We start from the raw sequence: 23,520 nt of genomic DNA on the forward strand, positions 1-23,520 counted from the left end.
AAGTCACCAAAATGTTTAAACAAAGGAAGGATAGATTGGGGGCTTATTTTTAGAAAAATGAGCAGGCAAGCCATAAAAACAGCTAAACATTCAGTATTGTCCATTTGTGTATTTCCCCCTTGTATTTGGGAAAAAGAACAATGTCTGAGACATACCGATTGCCTGGGTAAATATAATATCACATCTTTTCCAAAGATGATGGGTGCATTTTGTATCAGAAGTCGTATTTGAATTTACAGCCAAGTTCGATTTTCCATTCCCTAGTTCAGCGAATGGAAACCATTGTAAACGCTATGTATACCCCTTGAAATCGGCATTCTTCAATAGAAGCTCTAGAACTTGATCAATTTACTCTTTGGCATGATCCTATCTTCTCTAAATTAAAAAAAAAAAAGACACAAAAAAAACCAGTAATTCCTTACCCTTGTTGGAAGTTCTGCTCTCGTATGACTTCAACTGTGAAACTCACATGAGTGACTCTGTCTCTGAGGTCCTGAGGTATGCTCCCTGAGTGTTTGCAAGCCTCTGTGCTTCCGAGGTATGGTCTCCATAGATTGCCTCTTGTCTGACAGAAACCTGGCCTGGGAACTGCCCTTACCACTGGGGAGAGCATTGAAACCACTATCAGGTGCTAATGATTTCTGAACCAGACAAAAACAACTGAGAGACGTGAACACAGATTTCTGGGCTGTCATCCCCTTCCTGGTGATTTATTAACTGGAAGGCACTGCTTGTTTTCAAAGGCGGAGGAGTTAGGCAAGGCCTACCCTCATCTCTGCAAAATCCTAAGATCCTAAAAACAGATATAATAGTATACTGACCTAATTTTCCAGGCGAGGGTTACCCAATAGGTCAGTCAGCTAATTCCACATTTTGATGTACTGTGAAAAAGTATGGTCATTGGATCAAGAAGTCAGCTGGGGGGAGGAGGGGAGTTGGCCTTTAAGGGGAAGACAGATAGCAGATGACATCATCATTGGCAGCGGCCTCGCTTGCCTTCGGGGACCAAACTTTCATAAATTATCACAGATTAATGTTTGTGCAGCACGAGTTGTATAGAGGCAAAGAGATATGATGCACTTTGCAGGAATTACTAGTACTAGGAAAGAATTTGCCACACACAAAAAAAGCTATTTCAGTTCACATGAGTTGAAAACCATGGTACAGATCCACTCAATTTTCAGATGGACTGTTGTGACATAGCAATGCACGGTGTTTTGGATCAGAACGTTATTATTATTAGCATCGCCACGGGTAATTAAATATTGTGTGAATAGATTGGAATGAATAAAATTTCTTTTCCATTTAAGAGTGCTAGTTTCACATTTAACCTCATCGTTACAAACTCTGTGTAAACATAACCTCGCTGGCTGGGTACAACAGGCATCAGCAGACTTTGCCTGTGAAGGGCCACATAATAAATATTTTAGGCACCACAGGCCATAGAGTCTCGATAGCAGTTGTTCACCTCTGTCCTTGCATCACGAAATCCATTTCATGTAAATGGAAACATGGCTATGTTCCAATAAAACTTTATTGACAGAGGCAGGAAAAAAAACAGGCAGCGGGCTGGGCTCAGCTCACAGCAGGAATTTGCTGACCCCTCTGCTATCGTATATAATACGGTAATATAATATAGTATATCTCCTAGATATACCTTCATTTACCCAACCGTTTTCTTATTGCGGGGCATTTAGATTATTCCCCACATTTCCCTACTCTAAGAAAAATTTTTTCAGCAAACATCTCTATGATGAAAACTCTCTCTTGCCTTTCCACAATTGCCCTTAGAGTAGGTTCTAGGTCAAAGGCTACAAATACTTTGAAGGCTTCCTATTCTTTCGCCACTTGTGGCAAGGGGGAATTGGTGTTCCATCTCTGGAACACAGTTTGGCAATGCCTGATTGATGCCTCCCCGAGATCTTACCAGTTCTAAATATGATCCTTTGGATAGTCAAAGAAAGAAAGCAGTGCGGATTTTCTGTTTAAAAGAAAAAAAGGTAATTCGGTGTCTTGGTTCTGTGGGTGTGACTGATGAGGGAAGTTCAACTTCTTTACAAGTTTACTGTCCCTTCACTTTTACTTTATGACAAAGGTTTCATTTATATCTTGGCCCGTTTGCTTGCTTGCTCTCTCTCTCTCTCTCTCCCTGCCTCTCTCTTTCTCTCCATTTTGTCTTTTCCTCTCCAATTTTATTCCGTTAGATCTATTTTAGATGGTAGAAATCTGAGAGCACAGGGTTCTAGAATCAGACCGCCCCAATTCATTCACTGCCACTTCCGGGCTGTGCAACCTTACTTAACTTTCCTATGCCTCATCTTCCATATTTCTAAACCAGAGTCAATAAGAGTAAAGAATAAAGAGAAAAGAACATAAAGCACTTTATGCATTGCTGAACACCTAGTAAATGTTTAATAAGTACTACCTATGACAGTGATAATGAAGGCACAGTTCCCTCATTAGTTAAATATTCTTTCTGTATCTGGTGACCAAATAAATACATTTTCTTTTGACTTCCTTATGGTTTAATTTTTAAAAATTTCCCTTGGTGCTATTTGGCTGCAAGGTATGAAGATAGGCTGTAAAATTGATTGGTTTTCCAAATAGCTGGCCAATTATTCCATTAAAAACATTTTTTTAATGTTTATTTTTTGAGGGAGACAGACACACACAGAGTGCAAGTGGGGAAGGCACAGAGAAGAGAGGGAGACAGAATCCGAAGCAGGCTCCAGGCTCTGAGCTGTCAGCACAGAGCCTGACGTGGGGCTCGAACCCACAAACCATGAGATCATGACCTGAGCTGAAGTCAGAGGCTTAACGGACTGAGTGAGCCACCCAGGCGCCTTTCCATTTTTATTTATTTATTTATTTATTTATTTATTTATTTATTTATATTGAATAGTACATTCTTTCCTCATTTGTTTGTGCTGTGACCTTCATCCAATATTTTGCTTTTTCCCATTTTAGTGTCTTCCTCTGGGAAACCTAATGTCTTAAATTTGGCTTATTCTGGCTTCTTCGCCGGTGACTTAATTACTCTGACTGTAACATTGTAACACCCGGTAATGCGACTTATTTGCATTATTCTCATCTCCCGTTTTATTTTCCTTAGACATTCTCATACGTTTATTCTCTTGGTTGCATTATAGGGCCATGTTGTCGATTTCCGGCAAGAATTGCTGTTAACGTGAATTCAGAACAGAAGTATGTGCTACTGATAGAATAACTTGAGAATACACTGTCATAAGAAGCACCCTTCCCAGCCTGGAGCATAAGGTACATCTTCATTTATTTAATTCTTCTTTGATATTTCTCAGTGGAATTTTGCCACTCCTCGTTTCATGTAAAAATAGACAATGTTTGTTGAAAATTAATTGTGTGCAAGGCATTGCTCTAAGGACTTTTAACTTCTAAGATTAAAAGAGAGAGGTTTGGCATCGTCCCCATTTAACAGGGGTGACACTGAGGAACAAGGAGGGTAATTTGTCCCTGTTCACCGTAGGTGAATAAATCGCCTTCCCTGGATTCCAGAAAATGTATGTGTGATTGCTTGGTTAATTAGAAATCCATCAGCCAAATCGAATGGTACTTGCTATTTGTTGCGGCTACTTCGGCTGCTCTCCTCCTCCTCCTCCTCCTCCTCCTCCTTTTTTTCCTCCTCCTGCATTCTTATTTTGCCCTATATAAAGTAGCTGCCTTCCCTTACACATCCATGACACATTTCCATTATACCTTCCCTTATACATTTGTCGCTGTTCACCGTAGGTCCAAAGTCAGAACCAAAGTCCGTCTCCAGAAGCCCACTTTCTTAGATTCAGTGACACACTCATCACATACAGTAGATGTTAAGAAAATTCTTAGATATTTTGCTGCGGCTGTATGAATGAGATTGTCCCCCCCCCCCCAAAAAAAATATTCCTTTTAATTGGTTACTTCTAACATAGAGAGGAAAAATAATTGTCTATTACTGATAAACCTTTATAATTTGTAAGCAAAAATCTACGTTCAGAGATTTTTAAAAGAACACAGAAAATTGGATGCAGATTACATTTCAAAGGGAGAAAGCAAGCAAGCAAGCAAGCTAAAATTGAGGTGTTTCCATGAACAAACTGAGTTTTGTTGTAGGCGTTCATCTTGCGAACTGGGAAAAGAACAATTCGAGTGTTGTGCCAGAGTGCCTTGGTTAGCCTGAGGAAGAAAAACTCTGTCTTCAGAACAGAGTTTGAGAAACATGACCAGTGATCATTCTCTATGTCACGGAAGGCTCCATGGACACCCAAGAGAAGAAATCTGAGTTTTCCTGCACGTTAGCATTCTCTTTGGTAGCTTCCTTAAGGTTTTCCACTCCGTTCTCCGTCAGAAGACATTAATAATATGCTACTGGCTTTTAAGTATTTAACTGCATCTACTAGAGTTTTCCATTCTCTCAATACCTTGTTGTCCTTGCTGAATGTTACAATATCTGTCTGCACCACTTTACAGACCAATTATGCAGCTGTTTCCCCACCCTCCACCCCTACCCCCGCCCCTGCGCCCCTACCCCCGCCCCTCACCCTATACATGTGCAGTTGCACAGGTGTGAGGCAGTATAACCAACTGTTGCCGATCAAATAATAGGCTATTCAGAACAATTAAAACATCAACCAAATTTTCTGGCCAGAAAATTGCCTGACAGTTTGCTACTGCTACATGGTGTCACTATCGGGGAAGGGACATGAGTTCTGATTTGAGATCAGAGCTTCGCAGGATAAAGATCCCTACACAGAACCAATGAAACTGTAAGAACATTTGGTTTTCTAGTATGCAAAGGGATCCGCTGGCCTGTCAGTCTCTAATGGGGAAAGATCTCTCTCTCTCTGGTCCTAGTTGGCTACCCTTATAGGTTAAGAGTAAAGTGAATTATGTTATATCCAGGAGCTACAAGGAGAAAGACGTGTTATCAGCAAATCTAATAAATCGCCTTCCCTGAATTCCAGAAAATGTATGTGTGCTTGGTTAATTATAAATCCATCAGCCAAATCGAATGGTACTTGCTATTTGTTGCAGCTACTTCGGCTGCTCTCCTCCTCCTCCTCCTCCTCCTCCTCCTCCTCCTTTTTTTCCTCCTCCTGCATTCTTATTTTGCCCTATATAAAGTAGCTGCCTTCCCTTACACATCCAGAATTTTCTTCCTGCTTTTTTCACAGGATTCCTCGTCTACTACACCCGACTTTTCTTGTGCCACTTGTCTCTATTCTATTCTAATGGAATACTTCACACAGCAGGAGTTGCATCCATTTTTTTGGTTATATTCACAGACCCTAAAAGAGCATGGGACATATAGTAGGTGCGCCATAAATATACATTGGGTGGATCATACAACATTGCTTAGAGATTAAGAGCAAATTACCTCTTTGTCTTTCAAGGTTTTACTAAGTAGAGGGATCTATGCTTAATTAGTATTTTGATGCATTAACTCCAAGCATGCTTTATTTGGGTCTCTTATATACTAGGTACTTTGATAGGTTCTCTGAAAGATTTAGAGAAAGATTAGCCATGGGTCTTATCACTGAAGTTCTGCTCTATGAGCAAAGACAAATCTGTAAAGATATGATTACATTATAATACAGCAGGTGTTGGGGCGCCTGGGTGGCTCAGTCGGTTGAGCGTCCGACTTCGGCTCAGGTCGCGATCTCACGGTTCGTGAGTTCGAGCCCCACGTCAGGCTCTGGGCTGATGGCTCAGAGCCCGGAGCCTGCTTCCGATTCTGTGTCTCCCTCTCTCTCTGCCCCTCCCCCATTCATGCTCTGTCTCTCTCTGTCTCAAAAATAAAAAATAAACATTAAAAAAAAATTTAAAAAAATACAGCAGGTGTTAGAATAAAAATACCTTTGGAACAAATAGTCGGCCCATAACTAGCAGCCATGATATAGGGACGATCCTTCCAGAGAAGGTGGATGATTAAACCAAGGACAAAAATATGGATCAAAGTTTTCTAGGATTGTGAAATGGTAGAGGACATTATGAGATTTGTCAGAGGCATGAGGGTGTGAAAAAACATAGTCTGTTAGTCTCCAGTGAATCTGGGATTCTGGATTATCCACACACTTCAACTTGTAAGTGAACTGAGGCTCGAAGTGAACCATAGGCTCTCTATGAGTTACACAACTGTCCCCAGCCTGTGTTGGTGAAAAGGGTGTGAATCTCCAGAGAGAGCCAGTGATGAAGCATACACTGCTCTCAGGTTTTTCTCGAATGCTTCGGTCCAACATGAGTTTCTCCTCAAATATTTGGTGACCATGTGGTTTGGCTGAAGGGAAGAAAGTTTACGAACACAACATAATATTGGCGTCAGAATTTCATTGATATCTGTGTCCTCATGGACTGACTGGGCTGGATATCAAACCAAGATCCTGATAAAAAGAGATAATAGAAACTGGCCAAAGCAGGAAAGGTGTTTTGCTTAGGCTGAATCAGAGGTAGCAAGAGAAGCTTAAGAGGCAGCTAACTGAAGACATTGTGAGCCTGTGAAAAGGTAAGTCAAAATTTTAAACTTAAATGATTTGTAACAATAGTAAAGGATTTTTTTTTTTCTATTGTTAATGCTGTCAGCTTTGGTCTAGATGCTTCTGTCATTAAGTATTTGCCTTTCATATTGTCTCCAAAATGAATGTTAACGGGGATTATTTAATGCTAATTTATTTTTTTATAATCACTTATTTCATGTTGAGCTATACTGTAATTAAAGATCATTCTAGAGCTTTTCATTTCACACGTGAGAAAACTGAGGCTCAGAGAGAGGAGATGGCTTATCCAGGTAACATAGTGGGTCAAGATGTGTGCTGGGAACAAGTGTCCTGACCTCTTTTATTTTTTCTAATTAAAAAAAAATGATTTATTTATTTTTGAGAGAGAGAGAGAGAGAGAGAGAGAGAGAGAGAGAGAGTGTGAGTGGGGTAGGGGCAGAGAGATGGGGACAGAGGATCCAAAGCAGGCTCTGTGCTGACAGCAGTGAGCCCGATGCAGGATTCAAACTCATGAACCATGAGATCATGACCTGAGCCGAAGTTGGCTGCTCAACTGCCCGAGCCACCCAGGTGCTCCACAAGTGTCCTGACGTCTAATTCAGTTTCCTTGCTAGAATATCTATGAATCGGGTTCATGTTTTGATCTGTTCTGGGGGGGAGGACATAGATTTCAAATCATATGCATGTCAGTTTGAATTCTAAGTCCAGTACTACTCCTTATCCCTGTGAATTTACATAGATTGCTTTAAATTCTGAGCCTCGGTTTTCCCATCCGTGGAATGGGGGTTAGAAGCTAGGGAGATAAAAGAAATCATATTTGTAAGGTTTCTAGCCCAGGGCCTTTCTCAGTCTAGGCAGCGAGTCAATGTTAGCTCAAATCACATGTTGGGTTTTACTCTGAAGGAGTAGTCTGGTATTGCGAAACTGCATTTTGGATTCTACAACCATAAATGAGAGCTCTCTAAGTGAATTTCAGCTGAATTTCCGACTTGATGGTTTTGACGTAAAGTAAACATTCATGTTCCCTGGTCTCTTGACTGGCAAAGAAGCCAGCATAGGTAATTGCTTTTCAAAACCTTACTGATGCCTCTTCCCATGGTTTCGGATCATCAGTCAAAGAGTAGCGAACGTCGTGATCAGTAAGAGAATAAGATACACCTTTGAGACCAGTACCACGGCATGTTACTTCATACCTGTTAGGATGTCGATTACCCAAAACACAAAAGATAACAAGTGTTGGCAAGGATGTGGTGATGATGTGGAAGACTCTTGTTTACTGTTAATGGGAATGTAAATTGGTACATGCAATATGAAAAAGCAGTATGGCAGTGTCTCAAAAAATTAAAAATAGAACTATCATATGATCCAGAAATCCCACTTCTGGGTATATGTCTAAAGGAATTGAAATCAGAATCTTAAAGAGATAACATGCAGTCCCCTGGAGTTTTTGTTTTGTTCTTCGTTTTGTTTTGTTTTGTTTTGATCTCTCGGACTTGTCCACATAAGTGTCCAGCAATTGTCAGTGACAGTATAGATTTTTCTACCCTGGCTCTGGTTTTCATGGAGGTTTCTGCTCTGATAACTCGTGACTCTCTGTGTTTCCTGGTTTGTGTCTCCAATTTCGGTGGTAGCAATTTTCTTTGGCAGAGCTAAGAAGAGTTGTTGATCTTTGATCAGTTTTGTATTTGTTGTTAGGATGGTGTGACAATTTCCAGCCTTCTTACGTGCCAGACCAGACCCATCATTTTATTTTAAGCTAAAAATTGTGTTATGTTTTAAAATGAGAGCTGCATCCTTCTAGAAATACAGAACTATTATATTGAGTATATGTCTAACAGTATTTTCAAATTACTGGACTTGGGAGCTCATTCTTTGTTGTAATGATTTTCAAAGTTCTTATCTAATAAAGGAGTTTATTAATCAGGTTATTTAGAAGTAGGTTCCTATATACATCTGAGCAAAGTAGATAATTTTAAATAGCTAATTCCTAAGGACAATGAATAAAGGAGGAAAAATGTATTTGGAAAATAAAGGTTTCTGGATAATTTAAGTCAACAGAAGCAGAGCCTACATATTCTACCTCAAAACTCCAAACCGAATCCAGACCATTCCTAATTGTAAACCTAAATTTATCTGAATTTACATTCAAATTCTGTCTCCCCAAGAGACCCTTCATATGAGTTGGTAAATTTCCATTTATATATCAACCCACAGCGTTTACTATGCTTGGGGAATGCCCACGTGCGACATTTCAATCCCGTCTATGGCAAATGAGCTTTGCAAAAGGAATTAAAAGGACATGAGTAGAATAGCATTGAAGGAATCAAACATAATACACCAACCCAAGTGAGTGAGGTCTGGGAACTATTGTTTGCTTTCTGTAGGTTGACCACCACTAGCCTCCAGGTGATGGAACCTGATTCCTCCAAAGTCTCCCAGACAATAACATCTTTTGTCTGGATGTATTTGCATACAAATACTGCAAAAGACCTGGTAATGTGCTAGTAAGAAACAGCTCAGGTAGTCTACCTCTCTTAAACTTCTAAACGTGTTTCTTTGCAGAAGATTTCTGGAGTTGTAAGCCCTGGGATTCATGGCTCCCTCTCAGTCAGTGAGACTCACTTACCTGAGGCAAATGCATGAAACTTTTTTGCTTAAATGCAACACCTCAGTGGGAAGCCAATAGATCAGTCAGGTGTTGCCTTTACCTTGCCAAGGGCAGACTTCTTCAGATATGAGATGTGTTCTTTAAATTTTCACTGCCGGACTTGCCAGACCATGCGTGTGCAGAAGCTAAAACAAAACAAAACACAACACAACAAAAACAAAAAGCAAACAGATAAACGAAACCCTTTTTATATTATTCTCACAGCCATTTGGCAATACCTTAGCCTTGATTTATAATTTGGCGATTAAATTTTCTTTTGTACTTGGAGAAAATATTAAATGTAGCTTCAAAGTCCCCCTCTACCCACTGATGTCAAAAGACTTAAAAACAATGGTTATGTAAGCTTCAAGGGGGTGAAGCCCATTTCGGTTGGCGGTTTTGTTTCTCTTTTCCAGCTGACTCTCTGGAAGGCCTATTTCTTCTCCAGAGGCAAGGCTCTTGTTGCTGGATATCATATCCGTAGTGGGAACTTGGAAACTGGATCTGTGGGCTGCCGCTTCTCACCCCAAGCCCTCTGACCTGTGACGCATTTTTCTTCCCCAGAAATTCCTGTGAAGGTGGGAACGTCTGACTTTGAAAATCTAGACTACCCAATTCAATCATTTCAATCCTACCACAAATCATGGCTACGGTGGGAAATGTTATTTAAGATATACGAGCCTCTATTCTAAAGAAAATGTGGTCATTTATTTATAAAATATATTCTTCAAAGGTATCCAATCACTGTGAACAACCAGTGATGTTGATGCCATTCTGGTTTCTGCCTGAGTCCCAAGATCAACTGCAGATTTCTCCAGAACACCTTAATTTTGGACAGGGTTGACAAAGAACAAAGGCCATTTCGAACAGGCTAGAAAATGCGGATTCTCCCGTGGCAGTGCAGCCTTGCCAACGTACGAAGCTGCATTTCTGTGTGAAGAGAATCATCGAGAAATTGAGAGCCAGCTCCAAAATGCAGTAAAAGGCAGGAAGGTTTGCTGTGAGCAAACAGGAAGCCTGCTGCCTTTCCTTCACTGTACAGTAGAAAGAGTCAATAAGGTCAGACTGAGGAAGTAATTCGTATCTCGGGATGCCTACCTACTTTGTGGTACAGACTAGTTGCAAAATAACATGTGCCATATTTTTCTTGAGGGGCAAGGCATTCATTCACATGAAGGACAATCAAAGGTCATTTATTCATTCACTTTTACATTTATTTAAAAAGTCGATAGGAAGTGCCAGGAAGTCACCACGAAGAGTTAGAGGGACAGAGGAGTGTGGGTGGTGGCTGCCGAAATGAGGAGACATTGAGAAGTTCACAGTATGACGGGGAAGGGGACTGTGCATATAAATAATCGTAATTTGTAGTTACGAGTCTGATCATAGTGCCTTGGACGATGTGCTATGGAAGGACACATTTTCTGGGAAGGGGGGGATTTATTAAAGATGCATGGGCCTTTAGTACGTCACCAGTAAAGTATATCTAGCTGTTCTAGACTTCAAACTTTCTCAGTTAGACAAATGAACAAATCCATTTTGATACTATGGATGTGAATGGCCCTGCAAGCAAGGCATGAGTAAGACTGAGCGGCTGAGACGTGAAATGCAAAACCAGGAACCAGTAGGTGGTGTGGCACTAATGGCCTTTGATGTTCAAGGGTCCCATGAGTTTTGGTCTCTGGCAGTCTAAGTTAATATGGTGGTGTAAGTGGGGGTAAGAAGCACCAAAACCTTGCCCTCTGGAAATGGGCACGGTTTAATACACTGCCATGTGCCTCCATAATTTCCTCTTCTTATTATGCTTGTCAAGTTTAAGGTGTGGATGTTCTTGCCTCGCTGGCCACGGCTGTGTACGTGTGTGTGCATGCATTACAATTCTGTCTAGACCTCAGCCAGGAGTTTGGGAAGTTTAGAGGGAGCGTTGAGCAGGGGTAGTGAATGAAAGAGCGGACCTAGGCCGGCCGACTCCATTTTGTTCTGTGTCCTCCATCTTGAGTGACTATAACCCCGACATGGCCCCCTTTCTGGGAAAACCACAGAAAGAAATTCCCGCTCAAACCTCAGACCACGCCTCCTCCCCTTGAGTAACTTCACGTTCACCTGTTCAAACTTCCGGTTCAAACCATGCCCGGCAACCTGCCCAACGGGACTCTGACCCTTCCCCAGCCAATCGGCTAAGGCCACGACCATGACCCCACCAACTGCCCCTAGATCCCTATAAAGCCTTTGTGCTTTTGAAACTCGCTCTCTCTCCGGCATCTCACCACTGCGTCGGTGCAGGTAGGGGATTGAGCTCGAGCTAGTTCGAATAAAGGCCCTTTGCTTTTGCATCAGACCCGGCTCCCTGGTGGTCTTTGGGGATCATGAATTCTGGGCATAACATTGAAAAACAAGATGGAAAAATTAATTTGAAAAGGAAAGGGAGAAAGAGGACAGCTTTCTAGGTTAGAGCAGATTCTGTTTCCTTGGTCCTCCATGATTTCTTCTTCCCCAGATTTTTATTGCACTTGCTGACTTGTGGAACCCATCGTCCTGGAATGTCATTGGTCAAAGTACTGTATATCAGTAGAGAACAAAATTGGAAGGCAGCTGGGGTGAAACCAGATTATGCCTGCTAAGTGGTGGTAGCTTGGGACAAAATTCTGTCTTTGGTTTTCTGACATTCCACTCTGATGATCCTGAATAATAGAATAATAGATTGTATAGACAGAATTTGCAATCAGTCAATCAATGAACGTTATGCCCAGAATTCATGATCCCCAAAGACCACCAGGGAGCCGGGTCCGATGCAAAAGCAAAGAGCCTTTATTCGAGCTAGCTCAAGCTCAATCTCCTACCTGCACCGACGCAGCGGTGAGATGCCGGAGAGAGGGAGCGAGTTTCAAAAGCACAAAGGTTTATAGGGATCATGGCCTTAGCCGATTGGCTGGGGAAGGGTGGTGGCCTCAGCCGACTGACTGCCAAAGTGTGGTCCCAGATCAGCAATTATCAGCATCACCTGGAACTTGTTAAATATTCAAATGTTGGGCCTGGTGGTCACAGACCTACTGAATCAGAAACTCTGGGGGTGGGGTTCAGCAATCTGTGTTTGAACAATCTTCCAAGAGATTCTGATGCACCTGAGTTTAAGAACCACTGTGTCTGAGGATCTCGAACATGTTTGGCCTCAGTGTATACAGAACGTTTCTCACTGGTCACCTATGAACCATTGGCTGTCAGCCTTGCTGTGCTATATAAATACCTAGCACCAAACACCATCCCCAGAGACTCTGATTAATTGGTTTGGGGAGGGGTAAAATGCTCCTAGGTCATTCTAAGCCTGGACAGGGTTGAGGCCTCCTGCCTCTGGCCCCTACCTGAGAGAAGCCCTCCCTCTTCTACTCACACTTTCCACGTCTCTCACACTCCCCTTCCTCCCACCTCAGACTTCGGAAGAAGGCATCAATTGGTAAGTTACTTAAGGGGAGGAGGCGTGTTCTGAGGTTTGAGCAGGAACTTCTTTCTGCGGCCACGTTGGGGACATAGTCACTAGTCAGCCAGCCTGGGTCTGCTCTTTCATCAATAATTTCCAAGTGGCTCTTGTGTGTTTTAATGGGTTCGTATACGAGAGTCCTTTGTATTTTTAAAACAACCTTGATGTGTGGGTTTCAAAGTATTATAACTAATGGGTAATGATAAAAATCAGTGCTTATTGAACTCAAATAATTACTTTGACTTGTAATGTAAATGCTAAATGTGTGCCTTACTTTCAAGATGATAATAAGTTACTTTATTTGTTTACTTATTTATTTAAAAATGTCTATTGATTTATTTTTTATGTTTAATATTTTACTGTTTAATATTCACTGTTTTTACTGTTTTTTGTTTTTACTGTTTAATATTCACTGTTTTTAATATTTACTGTTTAATATTCACGTTGTTAAGTCTTTACGGGTTTTCATGATGGTGGCTGTTATTTTTGTTTAATGATTAGGAAAAGTGACCCCGGACCACGCAAATCAGGTTTTCTATGGCAGTCTGCCTGGGTGCCTTTATATGCTTTCATAAAAGCAATTCCTTAAAAGGATAATCAAATTGTGTTTATTTGTAAATAAACTCGTAAATCAGAAACATATTCCACTGGACCATATACCCTGATTTTTTCCACAAAATGTCATCATTTTACCCATGATTATAATAACGTGAAAAGGCATACCTTGGAAAAAAGAAAGTTAAAGGAAACATTTTAGTGAGATTTAAAATGTGGAGCAGATATCCTTTGAATGGAAGTGAGCCTCTAGGGGAAGTCACTAAAAAGGATTGTTGAACATTAACGTATAGTTAAGGAATGAATGAAGCTGGGTATCTCCTGTAGATTTTAAAGCGAGGATCATCATATCCTGTTCAGCTTTACAATTCTTTGTCTTCACTGAGATTTTGTCAAATTCTTGAATTTCAACTTGTTCATTATAATAGATGAATGGGGCGCCTGGGTGGCTCAGTCGGGTGGGCGTCCGACTTCATCTCAGGTCATGATCTCACGGTTGATGGGTTCAAGCCCCGTGTAGAGCTCTGTGCTGACAGCTTAGAGCCTGGAGCCTGCTTCGGATTCTGTGTCTCCCTCTCTCTCTGCCCCACCCCCGTTCACACTCTGTCTTTGTGTCTCTCAAAAATAAATAAACATTAAAAAAATTTATAATAGGAAATGAAAATCCCACTAGGGTAATGCCATAGAACCAGTTTGAGACCTTCTCTTTCCATAATCCATTGTGGTTTGGATGTTTAGAACATCCAGGAACTTGCAGATCAGTATCAGTTTCAAGTGCTTAAGTAATTTCAGGAAATGAATGAAGTGCCCCATCTGACCTCCAGTAGTGTGCCTGGTTTGAGGGAGCGTGGTGTTTTCTCATGACGACCTTGAAAATCACTTCTGTGACAATGTAAGCCCTATTCTCACAGTCAGAGGAAGACAGATATTTTTTAATGAAGTAGCAAGAGTTCAAGGAAGAAAAGTGACTAACGACATATTAGCCCACTCTTGGTGAAGATGTGTGCTGAAAAGGTTTGGCATATGCTACTTCCTATTTACTTTCAAGGGAATTGCAACATCCAATTATGGCTGGGCTCTCCCAACGTGCATTTTCCTTTTTGTAGAATACCCAGAAGAAACCTGTTTTAATTCAAGGGGAAATTTCTCGTTTAGATGAAAGAGACGGACAGGTTTGCCTCTGCCCCAAGGACCATGTGCAAAAGCACATGTCAGGAAGAAGGCCAGTGATGAAGAGAACCCAGGACCCTCACCAGCCATGTGACTTTGAAGTCAACTTTTTCCAGGCTCATATTTTTATTTGTAAAATAGGAGCGATAATTTTGTGTTGACTCATGAGGTTGTAAGGATTAAATGAGATAACATACTTGAAGTGCCTAACATAGTGCCTGACCTTTAGTAAATGCTACATAGGAGAAAGCTGCTATAAATAGATCAAAATGGTTGTTTCCTGGTGAGTTTTTTTTTTTTTTCTCCCTGCATTGATTCTCTTTTAACTAGATGGCAGTCATGGATTTGTATCTATTCTGGGGAAAAATCAGGACATGCAGAACAAACCTCTTTTTCTATTCCTTTGTCATGATATAAGCTCTTCCTCAGAAAATACCTAGAGCAAGTGCAATTCAAATGTATAAGGGAAGGATTCATGATTCATCAATGGTTCTCTAACTAAGGTGAAGACTAGAAGAACCGTGGCGGGATAGGTTATTGTTTTCCTTGGTTAGCTAGGCTTAACGGGGGAGTTCTCATTATTGGAATTCGTGCCATTAGCATGGAATTAGTGTAATTGTAAGAATTAGCTCTGAAGAGGAGAATTCTGCTCCCCAAAGAAGAGCTCCCTGTTTGACCAATAAGAGAGAAGAATAGTCACTTCCTGTGACTCTATAGTTTAATGACTGATTCCTTCCCCATACATGACAGGTGCTGCCTTTTCAAAGTTGGATGGATGACAATATGATGTATATTTTGACCCCCCTACAGCACATGGTTGACCCTTCTGTGGTTTGGGGAATTTTGACCCATTTTGGCACGGTTACCTTGCTGCTGCCTGTGGCATGAGTTCAAACAATTCTTGGGTTTCACTGAGCTTATGGTTTTCCATCTGGTTGTTATGGAACAACTTTCCTTTGTCCCCTGACCAAACCAACAAATACTAAAGGATCAGGAACAAAAATTACTAGGAGCCAGGTGCCAGAATGGATGTGTTTCTATGACAGGATCCTGCTTCATTTTTAAGAAGAGCCCACATTTTTTCCATAGCTCCTAATAATACCACTAATCAGCATCCCATGGGACAAATGAAGGGCACAGCCTCCACGTATAGATTGTGTACTCTGCTCGAAACCATTTGTACACAAACACAAGACATTTCTAATTCACTTCATCAAGAAACCACACTATTTGTTGTAGAGGAAAATTCTATGCCTGAATTACAGTGTATTTGTGGCTCCATTTTTAGAGATAGGACTGATTAACATGTCATAAGCCAGCACCATTACTGAATATACCAGAATTACGTATTATACGGTCACTTTTAAGGTGAAATACTTCGGCTTATTTCATTCAAATCAGTAAATTAAAAACCATATGATAGTTGGGTTGTATGTTAGAAAGAGCAAAGGAGGATGTATCTAAAGTTCTAGCTTATTCTCATGGAACGGCAAATTGCAATTAAAATATAGGCATGTGATGGGGTGCCTCGGTGGCTCAGTTGGCTAAGCATCTGATTTGGCTCAGGTCATGATCTCAAGTTTCATGAGTTTGAGCCCCACATCGGGCTCTCCACTGGCAGCACAGAGCCTGCTTTGGATTCTCTGTTTCCCTCTCTCTCTGTCCGTCCCCTGCTTGTGCTCCCTCTCTCTCTCAAACATAAATACACCTTTAAAGTATATATGTATGTATAGATAGATAGATACACGAATATGACAAAAATTATCCAAGAATCATGGAATTTCTAAGCTGGAAAGAACCTTAGGTTTGACTTTTAGTCATCTTAATTTTGTAGATGAAAAAACTGAGCCTAAGGGAAGTTAAGTGACATCTCAAGGTCACAGATTAGTAAGTGGCAAAGTTGAGACCACAAGTTAGATCTCTCAATTTTAAGACCAGTGTTTTTCAGACTATAGAACCAAGTTGTGTCTTCTCTTCAACAATGTACAATCGAATTTAATGTGATTTAATAATCATTTAGTATTTCCCATACCTTGTTAGTTCCTACCATCTCATAATGATAACCTCTGAAACAAGTGTCATCTGGTTGATGAGATGCAATGAAATGACCCAGAAATTGCCATTTATTTTATTTCAGAAATCATCCCCCCCAAGAGTTTTATTTTTATATCTTACATATATATGTATGTATATATATACGTATATATAAGATATATTTATATCTTACATTTATATTCTATCTACATACATATATATACATATATATGTCTGTGTATGTGTATATATGTGTGTGTATATATGTGTATATACATGTATATATATGTGTGTGTATATATGTGTGTGTGTATATATATATATATACACACACACATACACACACACATATATATTTAAAATGTTTTTCTAGGATAACCAATTGAATGATGGGAATGTTCAGTCAACATATCAAGCAGAATGAGTCAGAACCACCTAACATAATCACATACCCAGACGTCAAATACCTGGTTTCCTCTATACACTTTTTTCTTCACAGACGCATGCTGGGAAATGGTTATTAGTAGAATCATTTTGCAATTCGTAGTATTATTTGTCCATCCCTGACTAATTTGAGGGAACTGGTAGCAATCTGCTTTCCATTATAGCGTGATGCATGGAGTTTGGTGCTCTCCTAGCACTACCTGGTCTGTGTGTTCAGATGATTCAGGGATTTGACTTTGCCAAGTCAATTCATTAACACATTATCTTCCTGATATATGCAGAGCACTGGCTATGCTTCAGGCACCCACACTGTGTTCCCCAGTCATGCTGGGATTTCCCTTTCATGGGTCCAAATGGAAGTACAGAAAAATAATAATGGACTTGCACTGAGGAGTTAGCTTGGCTATGGGATGAACCTAGTTGAAAGAGAGGCAAGCACCTCAAATATAGTAACGGAAAAGAATAGAAAATCCACACTCTATCTGGACAAGTGGCAAAGTGCCAGGAGACCAGCCAGTAGGTGGATCATCAGCAGATTTCAGGTAGTTTATTAAGCAAATCATTCAAGATAATCACAGTATCCAAAACAGAGCTCAGAAGAGCTTGCGTGTTAGCAGTGTCTACCTGAAGCTGAGTGTAAGGAAAGTAGCAATTAACAACAGCATCTATGTCTAGTTAAACAAATAAAAAATAATAAAAACTTGCTGGAGTAGAAATGATGAGAAGTCCTGGATATATTTTCTGCAACAGTTATATGCTATTTCTTTTCTTTTTTATAATGTTTATTTATTTTTGAGAGACAGAGCATGAGCGGAAGAGGGGCAGAGAGAGAAGGAGACACAGAATCCGAAGCAGGCTCCAGGGTCTTGAGCTGTCAGCACAGAGCCCGACATGGGACTCAAACTCACAAACCATGAGATCACGACCTGGGCCAGAGTTGGAAGCCTAACAGATTAAGCCACCCAGGCACCCCATATGCTGTTTCCTTATGCTTTTCCTTTATACTCAAATAATTTCGACTTACATTTGGGAGTTTCAGTTGGCTCTTCCCACCGCCACACTTCTATTTCTTGTCTCCTCTCCCCTAGGAACTAACTATGCAGCACGTCACCTGTCACAAGCTTAGAACTGATCAGACAGGAGTAATTTCAACTGATTGCCGTTCTCTGCTCTTCTCCAGTTACTGATACCTGAGCTGGGCCAAATGAGCGGATTTGAGACCATGTTGCCGTGCTGAATACGTTGCACAAATCAGTTTCCTATGGTTCATTCATCTGCAGCCCTCTGTCTCCTTTTCAAGATAAATCACCTTAGGCACTGTGACAGGCAGGCCCTGATGCCATACTCTAATAGCTTGGTTATGTTGGTAATTACAATCATATGAGAGGAGTCTCCCATGTAGACTATGACAACAGTAACCCAATAAGGGCAGGACGTTGGTAACTTGAGTTCCCACTTCCAAAAGAAGCCAATTTTTTTTTTTAAATATGTTTTCCTTGTTTGCTTAAAACTTCAGAAACTTCGTGAGCAGTGTTGGAGAGTTGGGGCAGTTACACAGCATTCAAATTTCAAGCTCTGATAATCTCTGATCTCTAGGGGAAAAAATAGTGACTCACCAGCCATCTATGGTTTATGGAATTATGTTGTGCTACTCTGAGAAAGCAAAACATATTGGCTCTAAAAGGGAAATGGAAACGTTTGTCTTCAAAGAAATTTAGGTAAGAGGGTTTAACACCATCAATGAAATCATGTTCCCTGTATGAAACACCTGCTCATTTTCTTTTAACTCTAGAAAGCAAATATTGTTCTCACATGGTCTCCCCATTTGGTGATTCAAACAAAGTTGCCCAAAAAGGGCCTGTGGTTGATTGATAGATATTTATTTGCTTATTTGTATTTGAGAAAATTAAGAAACATATTTCCCTAAATGTGAAGAAGTTTAAAAAGTTCTCTAAGATTCCTACTTTCTATTTTTACAATGGCAAAAGAATCCTATTTAGCAAGTTTATTAGTGTTGAGAATCCAACTCCTCTGTTTGGCTTTGCTTTTTTTTTTTTTTAATTGTGATCCCAAGTCTGGCTCTTTCCTGTGTTTCTCATCTATCATCCTGTCCAGATCAATAGATGGCCTCTGTCCCTGGATGGCACAGTTTTCTGTTACTTTCTCTTTGTATGAAGGCTTTGGGATAAATTGTCAAGAAATTGAGACTTTGAGTGAATCTTTTAAAACTCAGCTTTCTTTTGTTTCCAGAAGTCTGCACTCATGTGATGGTATTGGAGTGATAGGATTTACCCCTAGTTTTAATCTTGGCCCTCTGTTTCTGGTTTGACATAAACAAGGTCTTCTTAAGTGGCTGTAAAACTAATGCATATTATTAACACAAAACATTCTCAGGGGCACAGGAAGTTTTGAAAGTGACCTTTGGTACTGTTGTCTTAACCAATTCCTCAGGAATCAATTTAATCTCAGAAGGGATGTTTACAAGAAGGTCTGCAATGTACATACGTGTGTGCATATTTTATAGGCTGTTTTCTTGGATTAGCATTAAAAACATGATGAAAAAGGGGCCAAGCATGGTGTGGGTGTTCCTGTTATTTCATATTTACATTGGATCCTTGTAAAATCGTTTCCAAAGGGTGAGTAAGATTCCTAGACGGAGAAGCTCCTGAACTCTGCACGTTATTGAAAAACCAGATGAGATATATTGAAAAGCCTTTGCTTTGGCTATTTCATGTAAGTGGATTAGTGTCACAGAATTGGACCGACAACAACAACAGAAAAACCAAACAGTAACAACAAAATCCAACTTTAAATGAAACAAGAAAAGAACATTTCGAGGATAAGACGTTGCTAGATAAATTTTCGGAATGTAGCAATAATAAGTTGGTATGCTATGGAATACTGTGATTAAGATCCGGAACAAATAGAAGCATAAAAAAAAAAAAATACAACTAGGATAGAAGGTGGAAGATGAGCTACGGGGTAACATAATCCAATCAATAAGGTATTCCATCATGCAGGAAGAAAGGAAGCCCCCGATCAATTCCTGCAATTCTACCCTAATTATGGTCCTCTAATATGAGCAGGTAAATGGTATTATTGGGGCTAGGTAATGATTATAGAGGTAGAATGATATAATATGTCAACCCAACACTGAACACCTGTCTAGAAATCTCCAGAAGATTAAGAAAAAATTTAACTCTTCATTTGACTGTTTCAGTATTAAATAAGTATAACCTGAGAATATGCAGTCAGTTCTGCTCTAACACCTGTTTGGCAAATGTAAGTCAGTTCCAGTGCACTTGATATACAAGGGGACAATTTGAATGCAACATGGGGTGGCTTGAGCATAACGCATCATTTGAGCAAGATTTGTGTTTGCCCATACGTGATTTTGTCCTCCAGAAACTAGGTGAATGAAAACTGCTATACCTGCACCTTACCTGAGCCACACTGGAAGACACAAAATCCATCTGCACAGTCCTTGGACACCTGCAGTCACCTCCATGTACCACATGTGTTAGGAGCTCATCCACACCCCTGATATTATAACTTCCCATCAGATTTCAGATAATCTTCCTTCCACCACTTTGCTGTAACTCACAAGCTATAAACCCTTCTCCTGATGCCTACATCCACCAGTCAACCTCAGGCCTTTCTCAAGACAAAGTGCCATATTTCCTGTAGTATTTATGCATTCCTTACTACTGACCAAGTGCAAAACTGTTCCAACCCCCTCTGTTAGGGTCCTATTCTCTTTTTAAATTTCTTTTTTGAATGTATTGTTGACAAAACCTCGGAGTATTATGCACCCCCCTGCCACTTTCCCTGTAAGTCCTTTTCTTTTTCTTTTTTTCCTAGATCATGCATAGCATGGTGATTTTTAAGAAATAATAGCAGAACTATTATGTCGAAGAGAACTCATGGGTGATGGAAATGGGGGTGAGGCAGAAAACACTTCAACGTGCCAGGACTCTGTGTCCCAAAGGTGCTATTTTCTATGGGATACGATCTGCTCGCTACCTTTACTACATTAGTCAGAAAACCTAAACATGTCACTTTGTTTTCACTTGCAAATTTGCCCTCTGGTCATTTTATTCCTAATGCTCCCGTGACTTCATTTACCTAAGATAACCTAACCAGTTGGCAGTATCTCATGCCCTGAGATGGGTTTTCCAAAGACCAAATGGACCATTTTCTTGTCCTTTCAAAGAGAGCCACACAGGAAGGAAAACAAGAAATTCAACTTTTAAGCTGGGCTATTCATGGCCTTTGCTAAATCCTGGCAAAGAGTCACAGTTTTTCATTACGATTCATCTCACTGATTTCCTAATGGAATGAACTGGCCTTTTCATTAAGGCCATTGGAGAGTGAAGTTGGGTTACCCAAGTCATTAAGTGTTGTTATCTGATGAGTGAAAAATGGATTACTTTTCAATATGCATTTGGGGATCCCTGTGTTTTCTTTCACTGGGTTCTATTTTGTGAAAATTGGTTCAAGGGGAAGGAGAAGGTCAATGTTGCATATTCTCCCATGCTGGAACAAGGTATGCCTTTCTGCTCTGTGGGCAGTAGAAATAAAATAGATGGGCTCAGTAATCGGAAATGTAGTGCTAACATTCTTATTTCCCATTTTTAAGAGAGCCTAGCCATCTCACCCACTTGAGAACATTCTATTCCTGTAACCAATAGGAATGTTACTTCATTAGTTTCTTAGCTTTTCCATTAAAGCAGACAGACACGCACACACACGTGCACACACAGTGACATTTGTTCCTTCTACCAAACCCCACTTCGTAGAGATATCAGTTTGCATAAGAGAAGAGAATTGATTTATTTAAACCCCATCCTGAATTCACTATTAGGAATATAACGCTCTCTAACACTGAACTTAATAAAATACGCTGTGGCTAAACTATGTAATTACATCTTTGTTTAACTTTAGTGAAATTCACTGTGAAACACCTTCTGTAATTCACAAATTATTGAAATAAATACTTGGCATGTACTTTTTTGGGGATAATATTAAATATAACCTTAGAAGGTATTCTTTTATCTTATGAAGGTTCTATTTTATCTTACTATAGTTTAAGTCTATAACATAGACGGAACTGTTGCATATCCAGTTCATTATATTATTAAATTTTAGATAAGGAAAAATAGTAGTGGGTTCAGATGGGGATGAGATAGTATATAGGTTATTAGATACAACGTTCAATCATCCTTATTAGAAATAAGCAATCTATGGGGGGGGGACTGGGTGGCTCAGTCAGTTTAGCATCTGACTTTGGCTCAGGTCATGATCTCATGGTTCATGGATTCCAGCCCCACATCAGGCTCTGTGCTGGACAGCTCAGGGCCTGAAGCCTGCTTTGGATTCTGTGTTTCCCTCTCTCTGCCCCTCCGCTGTTCATGCTCTGTCTCCATCTCTCTCTCTCACTCTCTCTCTCTCTCTCCTCAAAAATAAACATTAAAAAATTTTTTAAAAAGAAATAAACAATCTACCATCTAAGGAATTTTGTGTACGTAGTGTTAAATACTCAGGTATTTGGTAATGTGCGGTTTTGGGGTGAGGGAGAGAATTAGCAAACTGCTTTTGAAGCTGTAGATCAGGAAAGGAGAAATTGTGAATACAATTTCTAGAATAATTGTGAGCAAAGGTTTGTCTACCCACTTCTGCTAAGTTTTGGTTCCTTCATTCTTTGTCCTTGTGAGTCAAAGCAATAGCTGAGATGTGAAATATGTTGCTTTCTAAGCTGGATTGTGATTTACAAGGGACTGAAATAACTGGGCATTGTAAATACAGTCAGCCAATTTATTGTAGAAAAAAAAATTCAAGATCTATTTTATCTTCAAACTGCACAATAGAAATCTACAACCAAATGCAAGATTTCCAAACCGGTGAAATTTGAAAGTCACTCCTTCCATTTCAGCCTTCACTAGGTAGATCTCTATTTTATATAGTATTAGCAACCTGTAGAGATGGCAATGGGAATAAGAGATATACAGAAAGGGACAGAGATTTTCCATTTTGAAGAGTAAGCATTGCTGGGAACATTTACATGTGAGCAATAGCAAATAACTTGGAAGATTGTAAAAGTGTGACTATAATCTCTTGATGTCAAATCCAGCTCCACTACTTAGGCTAAAACTTTAGGGGCACCGTGGTGGCTCAGTTGCCTGAGCATCTGACTCTTGATTTCTGCTCAGGCCATGATCTCACGGTTCTCGGGTTCAAGCCCCCCACATTGGGCTCCGTGCTGATAGCTCGGAGCCTGCTTGGGATCCTTCCTCTCCCTCTCTCTCTCCCCTCCCTGCTCATGCTCTCTCTCTGTCTCTCTGTCTCTCTAAATAAGTAACTTAAAAAAAAAACCCTCCAAATGGCTACTTTGAGTTTAAAAAACAAAAACAGAAGATATGAATCAATCAGTCCTTTCACTTTGTTATAAACAATCTTTTGTTGACTCACTCATTTATTCAGCATGTATTTATTGAGGGCATATTACAGTTTAAATACCGCTGTTAGACATTGACTTTGTAGTATAGAACAATGAAAAAAAAGCATAATCCCTGTTCTTATTTATGAAGCTTCATTTTAATGTGGACCCAGGGAATAATACAATTGTAAACCTAGAAGAAATCCTAGTGATGGTCCAGCTCTTCCTTGCTTACTAGAAAATCCCACCTGTGGTT

The 23,520-nt window shown here is 40.1% G+C and overlaps 1 protein-coding gene across 2 annotated transcripts in view; it reads left to right on the forward strand.

Annotated features, from left to right (window-relative positions):
* The first annotated feature begins 3,150 nt into the window (after window positions 1–3,150).
* KCNJ16 (potassium inwardly rectifying channel subfamily J member 16) overlaps window positions 3,151–23,520 on the forward strand; it is a 110,090-nt gene continuing 89,720 nt past the window's right edge. For both annotated transcript variants that reach the window (XR_007147040.1, XM_047833817.1), the window contains exon 1: window positions 3,151–3,276. The gene's annotated coding sequence lies outside the window, so the exon portion shown is untranslated. The remainder of the gene's footprint in view (window positions 3,277–23,520) is intronic.

The sequence above is a fragment of the Prionailurus viverrinus genome, chromosome E1 (genome assembly GCF_022837055.1).
Source record: "Prionailurus viverrinus isolate Anna chromosome E1, UM_Priviv_1.0, whole genome shotgun sequence".
NCBI classification, from domain to species: domain Eukaryota; kingdom Metazoa; phylum Chordata; class Mammalia; order Carnivora; family Felidae; genus Prionailurus; species Prionailurus viverrinus.